This window comes from Bidens hawaiensis, unplaced genomic scaffold, assembly GCF_021521415.1.
Source record: "Bidens hawaiensis isolate Kalapana, Puna unplaced genomic scaffold, B.hawaiensis_p1.1 tig00018346_1, whole genome shotgun sequence".
Taxonomy (NCBI): Eukaryota; Viridiplantae; Streptophyta; class Magnoliopsida; order Asterales; family Asteraceae; genus Bidens; species Bidens hawaiensis.
Window position 1 is genome coordinate 164,997 of NW_027492772.1, and position 16,614 is coordinate 181,610.

Here is a 16,614-nt window from a genome sequence, read left to right on the forward strand (position 1 = left end):
GTACCCTACACACAAAAGAAAATGATTAGTACAAAATGGTAGCCCAGGCCTCAGTCTTGGGCACCTTTTGGTTTTCTTGAGAAATTTTAAACTTAGCAGAATTCAACTGTTGTTCAGCCACTTGTGAATAAGTTACCGGCTTTTTAGACTTTCGTCTTAAGTAAGCTGCTTGAACCACATTTGAATTTTCATTCTTACATAACGGTGCAGTTGGAATAAACTTTGGTTTTACTTGACCATGTGTCTCATTTACATGAATAACCTTTCGAGGATTCACGTTTGAGAACATTATGTGAGTTTCATCATCATACGATACCGGACATTTCAGAATCTCTTTTATCAAAGGAACTGGTTTTGATTTTTCCTTCACAAAAGGATGAAGATTTTGAAATTTCTGTTGTCCACAATTTCTAACAACGTGACCTTGTTGACCACAAAGAAAGCAACTTCGCATGTCCACACGATCGCTTTGAGGTTTAGCAGTAGCATATGACAAATAGGGTTGATAACTCACATTTTTGGTAAAACTTTTAGCTAACTCATCAGATGACATTGATTTCTTCTTTAGATAAAAATCCAAATTATAATTATTAAAAAAACTTTGCAAAGTATCCGTTCCAGTTGATTTTACAAATTGAACTTTCTTAGCTTGTTTTAAAACTTTTTTTGCTTTATTCAACGAATCAAAGGTCATTGAAGTATAAGCTTGAGCATACTGACGTTCAAGTTCTTGAATCTTAGAAGTTTCATTGTGAAAAACACTTTCAATCAGTTCCGGTTTAATGATACTAATTGGAATGTCTTTCTTAGTAAACATCGTGTCAATTCCTTTCAACTTGAACACACGACCAGTTGTCGGTTTTGAAACAGTAGGATTGATAAAGCTCATCAAATCCTCATCAGAAACTTTAGGTTTTTCTGGTTTCTTCACCTTAACCGGTTTAACCTTAACAGTAGGTTTTTCTTGTTTCACCTGAGTTGTGTGCAAACCATACACAGCCTCCTCAAATTCATGAGGTTCACACAGTATGTGATTAGAACTTGGAATGTTCTTGTTCTTGTGTATAATTTCAGGTTCGAACACATCTTCAATGATGACTTTGTCTACATTTTCAACAAATACTTTGTAGCTTTGAACATGAGGTTTTTGAATTGTAGATTGGGCTTTAACAATTTCAGGTTTTACTAGGTTTGCCTTTTCAGAAATTACAGATTCTTTGACAATCACATCCTCTTCCTTTCTAGCAAAAGGATTTGGTTTGTAATCATTGTGAAAAGGTGGAGGAATTTCAACAAAACCTATTCATTTCTTTGAATCTTTTTGCTTACTTGAAACTTCAATTATCTCATTTAGTAAAAATGAAGAGTTTCTGAATTTTTCCAATTTGTTCTTTAACTCCGAAACCTCATTTTCAAGCTCGGTTATTTTGGTTCTGTGTTTCAAGATTTCTTGAAACTTTTGATCATTGATCGTCATTTTAACCGATAACTCAGCCTTAAGATCATGATTGCTTATAGTTAAAGCCTCAATTTTCTCTCTTGAATTCATTTGAGAAGTTAAGGATTGTCTATAAGTGTCCTTTAATGAAACTATCTCTTTTAACAAATTATCATTTTGAAGTTTTAGGGAATCTATCTTAGGCTTGTTGAGTTCACAATCAGCACATGAAACATTAACAGATAGTGTAGAATTAGAAGCACTAACCTCATTTTGTTTAGCCATGCAAGCCGAAGAGGTTGAGTCACTGATTTTAGGCATACATGCAAAAGTGGTTGGAAGCTTTACACTTGAATCATCAGAATCAGACTCAGTATCAGCATCAGAAGATAGCTCGCTTCCACTAGCATCTTGAAAATTCTCGGTAACTCCAAACATTGCCAGATTTGCTTGATTGTTTTTACACAACAATCTTTGAGACCAATCATCTCCATCCAGGTTAGATAACAGTGCCTGACTTCCATAAGACGATGGTTTTGTACCAGAAGATTTTCCCGCATCACTCCCACTTTTATCAGACGAATTCTGATCTTGCTTTCTAGGACCAGTGTACTCTTTCTTTGGCTTATTACATTCCTTTGCAAAATGCCCAAACTCTTGACAATTGTAGCACTTGACCTTTAACTTATCAAATCCCAATCTCTTGTTCAATGAAGGAAGATCTTTACCCGTTCTCTGCATAAACTTCTTCACTTTCCTGACTATCATAGCCATGTTCCACTTTAAATCCATAAGTTCTAGATCATCAGGATCAATTTGATCATAGTTTTCATCGGTTAAATCACTTGTTACAAATTCTCGTATAAAGACATAAAGGCAGCCAAAAATGCAAAATTTTGTTCAGCCTCCTTTATGTTTACATTTGTTTGAGATGAGAATTGATTTGTAGGTGATGAATTTCCAGATCCTCCAGATGAACCAGAAACACCAGAAAATCAAGTATTTCCAGCTGTGTAGAAACATGCTCGTGGATCACTATACACTGTCGTTGCATTCTCACTTGCATTATGTGTGAGAAATGTTGTGATAGGAGAAATGGTTGAACTCAATGGCATACTCCCACCATACAAAGCAGGATCTTGACTATCCTTTGAAGACTTTTGACATTTAAGATCGTATTCTAATATCTTTTTCATAAATTCCGATGCTGTCAAATCTTCATTACTGAAATAATTATTTTCTTTCAGAACCATCAAGAAAGTAGAGTAGGAACTCGGTAGTGCAACAAAATAGCAAAATTATTTTCTTTCAGAACGATCTCGGTGTCCAGTTGTAACATTTGTTGCATCAACATGTTTTGAGAAGCTAATGCATACATACTCACCATGTGTGATGAATTTTAAACTATAAAGACTAGAATTGAAAATTAAGATTAACGAATGGGAAATAGTAACGATAACGAACTGTGAACCGTAAAGTGTGATCAGGTAACGAATCAGAAATGGTTTAAACGAATCCGATGATTAACGAATTAGACAGTCAACGAATCAGTCAATCAACAAATAAGCTAAAGGAATCAGATGGTCAACTAATCAGAAGGTCAACAAATCAGTCAATCTAACGAATTGGTTAAACAAATTGTTTAGCGAATTAGAAACTTTTCTATAACGAATCACTAAGATAGACTTAGCGAATTATATAAAGAACCAGCTACAGTTGATTAACGAATCAACTAATAACGAATCAGGTTGTTACAATAGTTTGTAACAAACTCTAACACAGAATGCCATGTGGCACAGGTTGTTATAAAACAGTTTACGAGGTATACCACGTGTCACACGAATCAGTGAACACGAATCAGACTAAATAACGAATTGGTCAAACGAATAAGCTAAAACTCATAGCGAATTGGTGAAATATGATAACGAATCAAGTTGAATGAGTTAACGAATCAAGCTGATGTTAACGAATCAGCGTTGAATATTCAAATCTTCAAATCTTCAAATGAAAATTTCCAGAAATATGGAAATTGAAGAACACGAACCCAGAAACACAAATTTGTAATACACACTCAATATTCATCCAAATCGCACAAGTCAAGTACCAAAATACTCGTCATAACATCACGAAACCAAATCAATACCCCTCGTAATCCAATTATCTTTATCCCGAATCCAATTTGACCAAAACCATACTCTGTTTTCGTCCAAACCCAGATCTAAACCAATCCAACACAAATACAAACCAATTATCAATTTCAATCCACCAACCTTTCCCTATACCTTAACAAGCCACAATTCAACCAAAATCAATCCATAATCAATCAAATTCCCACGAAATTTGATCAAATTCAAACTGAAACTAAACTGAATCAATATTCAATTAATTAGGTAAATCAAGCGTAACTGAGCACCGAAAGCTCTGATACCACTTGTTAGAACCTGAGTTAACCCTTACTAACACAGATCTCAGATCTGAGTTGTATATAATTAACTTCTACTATGGATCTAGCTCGTAATTTCCATTCTGTAGTTAATACGTTATCTATATATATATGTATTAGTTGTATGTATGTGTATGAAGATTGAGAGATATTCGGGCAGAGATTCGTTAATTAACTCTCAAACACTTATATTAATCTGTGAACAGTGTTCACTATAAATAGACGATGGATTTAGTTCGTTAACATCCCCTAACGAACTAACGTCCAATTCGTTACATACATTAAAAGGAAAATAACTTAACAAATCACCCCCTGCTTCGTTAAACAACCTTAACGAATCAGGAGGGAAATAACTTAGATCTAGTTCGCTAAACATCCTTAGCGAACTAGACATTACATTTAACGAAATATAAGATAAATTAATTGTTTATTACATTAAACAAAACGACAAATACGTTAAAGATAAATACAAAGACTCGAGACGTAAAACCGTGCACTAACAACCGACCGTTTTAAATTTTCAGTTTTGTTTCTATTTAAATTTATATATTTTTATAATATTATTAGATCATTTCAATTTTCGTTAATGTATTTTATGTGATCATTTCTATGCAATTATACTTTTCACCACCCTTGTAGTATTACATTCTCATTTAAAACATTCATAATCAAGATCAAATATTTATGTACATGTCCCATTCAATTTACTAGAATTATTATTTAACTACTACTACTTTTATTATTATTATTATTATTATTATTGTTGTTGTTGTTGTTGTTGTTGTTGTTATTATTATCAGCATCAACATCATCATCACCTTTTCATATGTTACTTAATTAATAAAAACTAATTTTAATTAAATAAAATTAATTAAAATAGTTAAACCTTTTGAATGCCCTTTAAACTATTGTTAATTTGTGTTTTAATTATTTTAAACATGATTTACTTTCTTAAATTCTATAAAACATAATCACTCTAAAAATTTACTATAAATAGAGGACTAATCCTCCATCTTTTTCACACCTTAATACATTATTTTCTTAAGCTTAATAGCACTAACAAGTATGTTTTTAACATTTCATGTATTTTATAGCTTTTGTTTTGATATTTATCTTCAATGTTCATATTTGTTCACAAGTTGTTCTTCATGAGCATGTTACTTTTATCATAAAACGTTTAATCAAAAATTTTTATTTAATCTTATATTAATAAGTTATAACTATTTATCTACAAATCATTCTTCAACTAATAAACATCAAATGATTTATATAAATGATGCGTGTAAAGTGGTATATAAAATTTTAGCAAATAATGACGAATCACGACGAGTAATAAAAACCTAGAATACCCTAAACCAAACCACTAGCAACAGGCAAGTGAACCTATCGGGTGTAGAATAGCTATGGGAAGACTGGGAATATCGAACCCTAGAGACCCTAATTTAAATACCGAGAATAGTTCTAAAAGATAATTAAATTAATAATTATGAAAAGAATATTTTTAGATTTTTTATTTATTTTATTTTAAAAACTAATAATTAAATAAATAATTACTTAATTAAATTAACGTAAACTAGAAAATTAAATTACCGAATAAAAACTTTAGTAAATTCAAATATGGGAAAGGGTTACCTGGGCAAGGAATCCGAATTGTGAAGACTCTAGATTTTATCGGTTACGGGTAAATGCTACGGGAACCGGGAATCTAAAGGTATGAAACTCTAGGAAACGTAATGGATCCTTAATCACTCTCAATGTGTCACCTAAAAAAATCTTTGAGATCGTGTAAAAACACCGGCTTATTGGTTCACCTGTAAGTTCACCAACTATGATTAATTACCCTAGAAATAAGCTAACCCATCGGTTTCGCAATCTCAATGCACCTAAGTACATGGGGTGGTTTTTTTAACAGTTTAAAGGACATGGGTAATCAGTGGAATTAAGGCAAAAGTAGGCGAACCTCCTGTCAGATAATTTAACCTAAAACCCTAACAACCCAAACAAACCTGACAACTTATCACCCGTCAGATATTTAAGCTAGTAAGAATATAAACTACTAATAATATGCCAAAAATCAGTTTCTATTATAAATGAGCTCAATAAACCATAAAAAAGTTGCAAATACACAGTAAACAACCCTAACATGCAACCTATAATAGAAAGACAATCATTAAAACAACATGTGAAACATTCTTTCAGACACAAATCAAAAGTAAATACGCATGATACACATCCATTAAAATTGATCAAGACTTTTAATTAACCAAAATCCCAAAAACAAAACCCAAAAACCGACAAGTCCAAAACAATCAACAAGACATCATCACAAGCCTAGATAACTAAAAGAGTTTAGCCAATAACCATGTTCAAAACAACCAACAAAATAATTATAAAAGAGTTCATCGAAAAAGGAATAAAAATAGGTTCAGCTACTAGCCTGTCTGGTTAATTTAATTGACCTGTGTGCTAGCCAACTTAAATTAATTAAGGAGCTAGCTTGGATGCTTCTTTAATTCCAACGAGTAGCTTTTTTTAAGCTACCTGCTATCTTGCTTCTTGTTTATGTTATTGTTTTAATCGGACTGAACCTTTTGCAAACAAGAATACAAACAAAGTAATCATAAAACTCCGAAGCTTCTGACTTCTGAATGGACTTTTTGCAGCCTTCTAACTCCAACGAATAACAATCACGTTCTCCTGCTGCCCATCACGTCCAAACAAAACTAATATTATATGGCGGCTGTTTTTTTTTTGTGCGCTCTCTGCCTCCCGTGTAGGGTTTTTACATAATAATATATATATGCCTCTTTTTCTTGTTGAGTACTCCAATAATCCATAATAATATATAAACTTCTTCACTTTCCTGACTATCATTTTAGCCTATGGTCTCAAGTTCAATAAAAATACTCAACATTAGCTCATTCTCGTTTGAAACCTTTGAACTTTAAGTATGAGACATATATGAATAATATTCAATAACAAGCATGCTCAAAAGTATTAAAAATTGTAGGAAATATTAATATAAAATATGTCTAATTTAACCCACATCAAATATCCCCACACTTAAACCTTTTTCGTCCTCGAAAAATATATAATGCAATGGAATCATTATTCAAGATCGATCTTTAAAACATATAGGTTATCTTTTAAGCATAAATAAACGCAAAAACCGCAATTGCCGATATTGTTGTCTATTTAAACCCAGCCACCAGCCTCTCAAGCCCCCAATTGCATTAAGAGTTTTAAAGTTCAAAAGCTACGCCTACACCTACCCAATCGCAGACAAAGAGAGCTAGAAGAAATATAGTCGAAGCAGATTGGTTCGACAAATCACCATAAGCCAAGGACTTGTTAATGGTACTAATTAGATGCACTCGGTGAAATTTGATGGATGAATGGTCCTGTGGAGGTTGTACGAGCTATTACTAAATATTATTGGACTTTGTCCTATAAATTCCTAATTTGATATTTACTGACTAAGAACCTTCGATCCCCAATAGTGTATCCTCAGAGTCACTATCCCCTTGGTAACATGTAAACTCTAAGTCCTGTCTAGTATGTGCATCTTTGGCATATTCTACTAACTTTGAGAATGCTTCTTCGGACCAACTTTTGAAAATACACTTTCAAAACATACTATTTTTTTTTTCTTTTCTTTTATATCACCATAAATATATAACTATTTTCTAAGCTCGTAAAAAGATGGACATGTGGTGGTGTGCTGGTTTGAGTGCATCTAAATCTTACCATCTCAAAGTTTTTAGATTATGGTAATCCTCCATAAGCATCGAAATTCGATTTCACCGTTTTTCAAATTATTAGATATATAAAATCTGCTAAAGAAGACTATCAAAGCTAGTTGGACCTACCAACACATCACAAATTAAGTGCGCAATCTGTTATTTAATCTTATATATAATAGTAGTTTTAAAAGATCAACCTTAAACAAAATATGATTTTCCATTATACGCAATAAATTTTCGGGACAATTTTTTTGTTAATTTTTTGTTATTTTTCGTTTTTTTATTTATCTATTATTTGAACTTTTTTTTGTATAAAAATCTAAAAACGTCACTTTCCCATCCCCACACTTAAATTTCGCATTTTCCTCAATGGGAGACAAGAAAAAGACAAAAATAAAGCAAAAATAAAATAAAATAAAACAAAACATAAAGAATATGGAACAGACTCCCCTGGTAATATGTCAGTGATCTGCGTATGTCATGTTCCAATAAAGCGATCATATAGCATTTCATTCGCGGCCACAACTTTTGGGTACCCTCTACAATCAATAAAGCTCAGAACGCCCTCGTCCGAATGAAGATTGAGTACGAACGAAAGTATCCAATCCTGCAAAACAAATCTCAAAGCACCCAAAGCAGACATCAAACAGACTCTAAAAACTTAAAAATGACTCAAAATACCAAAATAATAGAAAACAAATAAAAGGTATACAAACTCTACACTTGGGTATTTCCTGAGTCCTATCCCTATTAAGCAATCAAAGTAGGGATGTCGAGGATAAATACATCTTCCTCGACCGAATCAACTGGCCCACCAATATAATGCTTTAACCTATGGTCGTTCACCTTCCACGCTCTCCCCTCATGATCAAGTAACTCAATTGCACCGTGCGGAAATACCGCCTTCACTGTATACGGACCAACCCATCTTGATCTAAGCTTACCTGGAAACAACTTCAGACAGGAATTATAAACCAACACCCGATCCCCACAGTTGAACTCTTTCACTTTCATCAACTTTCGATCGTGCAACGCGTTCGTACGCTCCTTATAACTCCGTGATCTAGCGTACGCCTCATCTCTCAACTCCTCAACCTCATGAATTTGGAGATACCGGTTTTTCGCAGCTTGGGTTAGGTCAAGCTTAAAGGATCTCAACGCCCAATATGCTCTATGCTCTAACTCCAACGGTAAATGACATGCTTTCTCGTAAACAATCCTAAAGGGTGTGGTCCCAATAGGCGTTTTAAGCGCTGTACGGAAAGCACAAAGAGCGTCATCCAACTTGTCAGACCAGTCCTTTCGGTTTTTGCCGATAGTTTTCTCCAGAATTCACTTCACTCCTCGATTTGCATTCTCCACTTGCCCGATCGTCTGTGGTTGACAGGCGGCGGAAAACCGATGGGTGACCCTTTATCGTGCCAATGCCTTCTCCATCTGGGCATTACAGAAATGTGTGCCCCTTTCACTGATCAAGGCCTTGGGAGTACCAAACCGACAAAACAACCTCTTCAAGAATCCCACTACAACTCGGGTGCCGTTAGTGGGCAAGGCTTGAGCCTCAACCAACTTGGAATTGTAGTCAATAGCCACGAGAATGTATCGGTTCCCTCGAGAAGAAGGGAACGGACCCATGAAATCAATAGCCCAAACGTCAAAAGCCTCACAAACCTGAATAGGGTTTTGGGGCATCTCATTACGGGATGAGATGTTACAAGTTCACTGACATGAGTCACACTGATTGACAAACTCGTGTGAGTCTTTGAAAATCAATGGCCAATAAAAGACGAAATCAAGAACTTTCCTAACGGTTGAAGACGAACCATGGTGGCCTCCAGTCAAACCCTCATGACAATGCCTAAGAATCTCACGGCTCTCTTCCCTACTCACACACCTCCTCAACACTCGATATGCGCCTATACAAAACAAATACGACGAATCCCATATGTAGTGGCTGGCATATGCGAAAAACTTCCTCCTCTGCTGATAACTCATGCCCTTGACCACTATTCCTTCAGCCAGATAATTTGCAATGTCGGAGAACCATGGCAGACCCTCCTCTTCAGCACTAACGTACAAAACTGGCTCTCTCTCAAATCTCAATCTCACCATCATCAACGACTAATGGGGAAACTTATCCCCGATGGCATCCTCTCTAATATCCTCTCTTTTCAGATCCTCCAGACGTGATAAGTGATCTGCAGCTACATTCTCTGCTCCCTTTTTATCTCTAATCTCAATATCGAACTCGGAAATCAAGAGAATCCATCGTATCAGGCGAGGCTTGGTATCTTTCTTAGCGAAAAGGTATCTCAATGCCGCATGATTAGAATAAACGATGGTTTTGGACAGCATGGGATAAGAACGGAATTTGTCGAACGCGAAGACCACTGCCAGAAGCTCCTTCTCAGTAGTCGTGTAATTCTCCTGAGTATCATTGAGGTCATACTCGCGTAATAGATAGGATGGAAGTGCTTGTCCTTCCGCTGACATAAAACAGCCCCGACTGCAAAATCACTAGCGTCACACATGAGCTCGAAGGGTAAGCTCCAGTCGGGTGCTACTAAGATCGGGGCATTAACCAACTGCCTCTTGAGAAACTCAAACGTCTTCAGACAATCAGCATGGAAGTCGAATGCGGCGTTCTTCTCTAGAAGGCGAGTCATGGGCTGGGTGATCTTAGAAAAATCTTTAATGAACCTCCGATAAAAACCCGCATGCCTGAGAAAACTACGAACGGATTTCACACTAGTCGGTGGAGGAAGTCTACTGATAATGTCGATTTTTGCTCTGTCTACCTCAATACTGTCTCACGAAATCTTGTGCCCGAGCACAATGCCTTCAGTCACCATGAAGTGGCACTTCTCCCAGTTCAGCATCAACTTAGTCTCTATGCACCGCTTCATCATCCTCTCAAGATTAGAAAGACATTGATCGAATGAGTCCCCATATACCGAAAAATCGTCCATGAAAACCTCCATGGAACTCTCGATCATGTCCTGGAATATCGCTACCATGCAACGCCGGAAAGTAGGCGGGGCATTATATAACCCAAAAGGTACACGTTTGTACGCGAAGGTACCGTATGGGCATGTAAATGTGGTCTTTTCCTGATCCTCATGTGCGGCTGGGATATGGAAATAACCTAAAAATCCATCAAGAAAACAGTAAAACTGTCATCCCGAAAGACGATCCAATATCTGATCAATGAACAGAAGAGGAAAATGGTCTTTCCTAGTAGCGACGTTAAGTCTCCTGTAGTCGATACACACCCGCCAACCTGTGACTGTCCTAGTCGGAATAAGCACGTAAGGTTCGTTAGTGACAAATGTCATCCCTCCCTTCTTAGGGACGACTTGAACGGGACTCACCCATGAAGAATCGGAGATGGGATAGATCAAGCCTGCATCGAGGAGTTTGATAACTTCCTTTTTGACCACCTCCGACATGTTAGGGTTGAGCCTCCTCTGAGGTTGGATTACAGGCATGTACTCATCCTCCATGAGTATCCCGTGCGTGCAAAAGTTCGGGCTAGTGCCCTGAATGTCCATGAGTTTCCACGCAATAGCCTGTTTGTAGCCTTGAGCACATCAACCAACCTCAACTTCTCATCATCCGTCAACTGAGAAGAAATGAAGATGGGAAAATCGCCCTCGCCGTCCAAGAAAGCATACTCTTTAAGCTCGAGGGATGGTGGTGCCTCAATCGATGGTCTCTCCTTCTATCCCTCGGCGCAATCAGCAACCGTGAACACCTCAAGGTATTCAGGAGGTGAGCCAACAAGAATGCTCAGGTCGTGCTCCAGGGGAACATCAACCTCATCCACCTGATTGAGCAAATCTGCTCCAGAAATATAATCAAGACAGCGCTCGAACTAAGATATGAACGTGTGAAGAAAGTAAATGGAATCATCCTGACTACTGGAGTTTCTCATCGATTTAAAGACATCTAAGGTGACGTTCTCCTCCCCTACACGAAGTGTAATTTTGCCGTCAAAGACGTCAATAAGCGCTTTAGCAGTACGCAGGAAGGGTCGTCCCAAAATGAGTGGGACCTGATCGTCAGCCTCCATGTCGAGAATAACAAAATACACCGGGAAAACGAATTTATAGACTTTAACGAGTATGTTTTCCACGATTCCCTGCGGATATTTGATCGAACGATCGGCCAAGGATAAACTCGTGCGTGTCGGGGCCTGCTCGCCAAGGTCTAGCTTTTTATAAAGAGAATATGGAATCAGATTTATGCTAGCACATAAATCGGCCAACGCGTAGCTCTTAGTCGAGCTGCCAAACAAACACGGGATTGTGAAGTGTCCCGGGTTTGCTAATTTCTCTGGCAGCTTGTTCTGGACTACCGCAGAGCATCCTTCATTTAGACGTACTGTCGAAAGTCCCTCTAGCTTATTCTTATTCGATCACCTCCTCTGCCACTACGGTTGGTCACCTCCTTCAACTGTGCCTTCGGATTAAGCTCTGTGCTGCCCTGTAAACCTCCGACCTATTTATTTGGTAGCATCTGCTTCATCATCTCATCCACCTTTCGATACATCTCCAAAAATGACGACTGCTTGTTTTTAAATAGGGTGTCGTGCTCAGCCAGTCTCTTCTGTGTGTTATTATCCATGTCAGTAAGGTGAGAAAGCATGGTAGATTGCTTAGTTACTGCTACTCTTCCCCGCACTCAAACTCCCTGCTGCCTCTGGGTTACTAACCTGAACCTACTCCTACTGAAAACCCTGAGCATTACCTCCCGACCTCCAACCATAGTTGGAGTTATTTCTCCAACCCGCGTTACCGTAGGCATTCAATCCTCGATTCGGATTACCCAAGTAGTCCACCTTATCCTGTTGATCGACCGGACAATCAACTGTATTGTGCCCTCCCCGACAGATATTGCATTTCTGAGCGATCTTCTTCAACTCTCGGATATCCTTCTGCATTGCCTCTAAGGCAGTCGCGATGCTAGTATCATTCGAGACCTAATAAATGCCTCGAGTGGAATAGGTGGTGGTTTTAAAAGTACCTCGGGAGGAGGGCTCCTGCTGCTCGGCTAGGGCGAAAATCTCAAACAACGACTCACACTCATCTATATCCAACTTCTATAAAATGTTTCCTCCAGATGACGTATTGAATCTCTTCTGCATCTCAAAGGTCAACCCATTATTGAATTTCTCGACTACAGCCCATTCAAGCAGACCATGTTGGGGGCATCTACTAAGAAGATTATGGAACCTTTCCCAAGCCAAAGAGTATGGTTCGTCAGGGACCATGCGGAAGGAACAGATCTGATCACGAAGTCGCGAGGCTTTAGATGGCGGAAAATACTTCTTAAGGAATTCAGCTTGAAAATTATCCCAAGTAGTGATGGACCCAGGGGGAAGGTTTTCTAACGATGATGAAGCACGACAATCTAGAGAAGATGGAAAAAGATGAAGGTAGATAGAAGCACGAGTGACGTTGGATATATTAAAAGTGTCGCAAATACGAGTAATTTTGTTCAGATGGCCAGGCGCGTCCTCGTCTTCAAGTCCATGAAATGGGGCAGAATTAGTGATGGAATTCATGACGTTGATCAGAATCTGCCAGTTATTAGCATCGGGCGTCGCCGGACGTGTGATAGAAGACCGTCTCCCCATCACTCCCTCATTCGCTCTTAAGTGAACCGTACACCTAGAGGGTTTAGCGTCACCCATATCTAATTTAGAATCAGAAACGTGTACCTTGTTTTCACGTAGAGCACGTGCAATCTCTCGAAAGTCCCTACGGCGCTCACGAAAATCTCTCTCGGGTTCGTCAGAAGCAGTGAACGCTGGTGGTCCTAGTAAACGTGTACGTCACATACGCTGAAAAACAAGTAAAATAATGAGACCCAAGCTTATCCCTAAAGCACACACGTTAAAATCAAGGCACAAATAGCAACCAAGAGCAATTAAATAATAAAATGAAATAAAACTAATTAATTAACTAAAAACTAAAACTAAAAACAAAGAAAAGCAAATAGAAACTAGTTCGCTATTACCAAGTGTCCCCAGCAACGGTGTGAAAAACTTGATGCGCGTAAAGTGGTATATAAAATTTTAGCAAATAAAGACCAAGCACAACGAGTAATAAAAACCTAGAATACCCTAAACCAAACCACTGGCAACAGGTAAGTGAACCTATCGGGTGCAGAATAGCTATGGGAAGACCGGGAATATCGAACCCTAGAGACACTAATTTAAATATTGAGACTAGTTCTAAAAGCTAATTAAATTAATAATTAAGAAAAGAATATTTTTAGAATTTTTATTTATTATATTTTAAAAACTAATAATTAAATAAATTAATTACTTAATTAAATTAAAGTAAACTAGAAAATTAAATTACCGAATAAAAACTTTAGTGAATTCAAATATGAGAAAGGGTTACCTAGGCAAGGAATCCGAATTGTGATGACTCGGGCTTTTATCGGTTACGGGTAAATGCTACGTGTACCGGGAATCTAAATGTATGAAACTCTAGGAAACGTAATGGATACTTAATCACTCTCAATGTGTCATCTAAAAAGAAATATTAGAGATCGTGTAAAAACACCGGCTTATTGGTTCACATATCAGTTCACCAACTATGATTAATTACCCTAGAAAATTGCTAACCCGTCGGTTTCACTATCTCAATTCACCTAAGTACACAGGGTGGTTTTTTTGAACAGTCTAAAGGACACGGGTAAACAGTGAAATTACGGCAAAAATAGGCATACCTCTTGTCAGATAATTTAACCTAAAACCCTAACAACGAAGACAAACCCGACAACTTATCACCTGTCAGATATTTAAGCTAGTAAGAATATGAACTTCTAATATTATGCAAAAATCAATTTCTATTGTAAATGAGCTCAATAAACTATAAACAAGTTGCAAACACACAGTAAATAACCCTAACATGCAACTTATAATCGAAAGACAATCAATCAAGTAACATGTGAAACATTCATTCAAACAAAAATCAAAAGTAAGTACGCATGAGACACATCCAATAAAACTGATCAAGGCTTTTTATTAATCAAAATCCCAAAAACAAAACCCGAAAATCGACAAGTCCAAAACAATCAACAAAAGATCATCACAAGCCTAGATAACTAAAAGAGTTTAGCTAAAAACCATGTTCAAAACAGCCAATAAAATAATTATAAAAGAGTTCATCGATAAAGGAATAAAAATTGGTTCAGCTACTAGCCTGCCTGGTTAATTTAATTGACCTGTGTGCTAGCCAGGTTAAATTAATTAAGGAGCTAGCATGGTTGCTTCTTTAATTCCAACGAGTAGCTTTTTTTAAGCTACCTGCTATCTTGCTTCTTGTTTATATTATTGTTTTAATTGGACTGGACCTTTTTCAAACAAGAATACAAACAAAGTAATCATAAAACTCCAAAGCTTCAGACTTCTGAATGGACTTTTTGTAGCCTTCTAACTCCAACGAATAACAAACACGTTCTCTTGGTGGACACTGCTATCTTGCTTCTTGTTTATATTATTGTTTTAATTGGACTGGACCTTTTTCAAACAAGAATACAAACAAAGTAATCATAAACTCCAAAGCTTCTGACTTCTGAATGGACTTTTTGTAGCCTTCTAACTCCAACGAATAACAATCACGTTCTCTTGCTGTCCACCACGTCCAAACAAAACTAATATTATATGGTGGCTGTTTTTTTTGTGCGCTCTCTGCCTCCTGTGTAGGGTTTTTAAATAATAAAATATATATGCCTCTTTTTCTTGTTGAGTACTCCAATAATCAATACCCTTATTTTTTCATTGATGAACCCATTAGTGTTACTAAATCCAAGCCCATCCACTTATTTGTTTTGACGTCACTAGCTATAGAAAGTAAATGTAATCGAGCCCATCAATCTTTTACTCATGTAAGGCTCCGACACAGGTGCCCAAATTTGGACGTTGGATTTACTTAAAAACATAGTTCTAAATATCAGAGTTAATTAAAAATTTACGCGGAATACAGATTTTTCATAAAACATTACATATTAATTCGTAACTTTTCTTAAATAAACATCGTGTCTTTCAAAATCAAAACTTTAAAACATAAAAAACCTTGATTCTTCAGATGCCAGACTCTTATTCTTCTGCCATGTGTCTCCGCTCAAGCCAGCTATCTCATTCTACTCGCCTGCGTGCATATTAATCATACATCATACAATACAATAATAATTACTTTACATCATACAATACATATACAAACCTTCCATTATGCATCCGAAGATACATAATAATTACTTTACTAATTTACTTTCATTACATAATTTACATATACATTCATACTATATAATTATTGTCCATTCTATCTCAAATATTATTAGAGTCTGATCCCTCTGTCCTTGTCTATCTCAGAAATTATTAGGGTCTGATCCCTCTTTTCTTCTCCATCTTAGATATTATTAGGGTTTGATCCCTTTCTTCTCTATCTCAGATATTATCAAGGTCTGATCCCTTACTTCTTCATCTTCGTACATACTGTCTTTACATACTCGTAACATACATATACTTTCTTTAATCATTCATACATATTCATGTGTTATATATATATATATATATATATCATACACATCCATCTTTCATATACATACATCCCTTGTCAATACGTGCAATATTCGAAGATCGTTCATGTACCAAAAAGCTTTCATTCACATTCATGACATAATATATATCACATAAATCATACATGGAATACACTTACCATTTAAGGTAAGTGTATTAACTATCACATCGAATATGCACACAGCCTCGAAAACATAACAAGGAAATGGGGCTAGAAACTCAGCTGAATGCGGTTACGTTCACCGTTAATTGTAATCCCTTTCCTCAGTTGTGCACCACTAACTGTATAACGATTATATGTATTAATTAACTATTAACACTCGTATCGTATATCTAGCTTAATTATAACCCACAACGAACCGGGGTTCGGTGGCAGCGCCCCTGGCAGCAAGGTTCT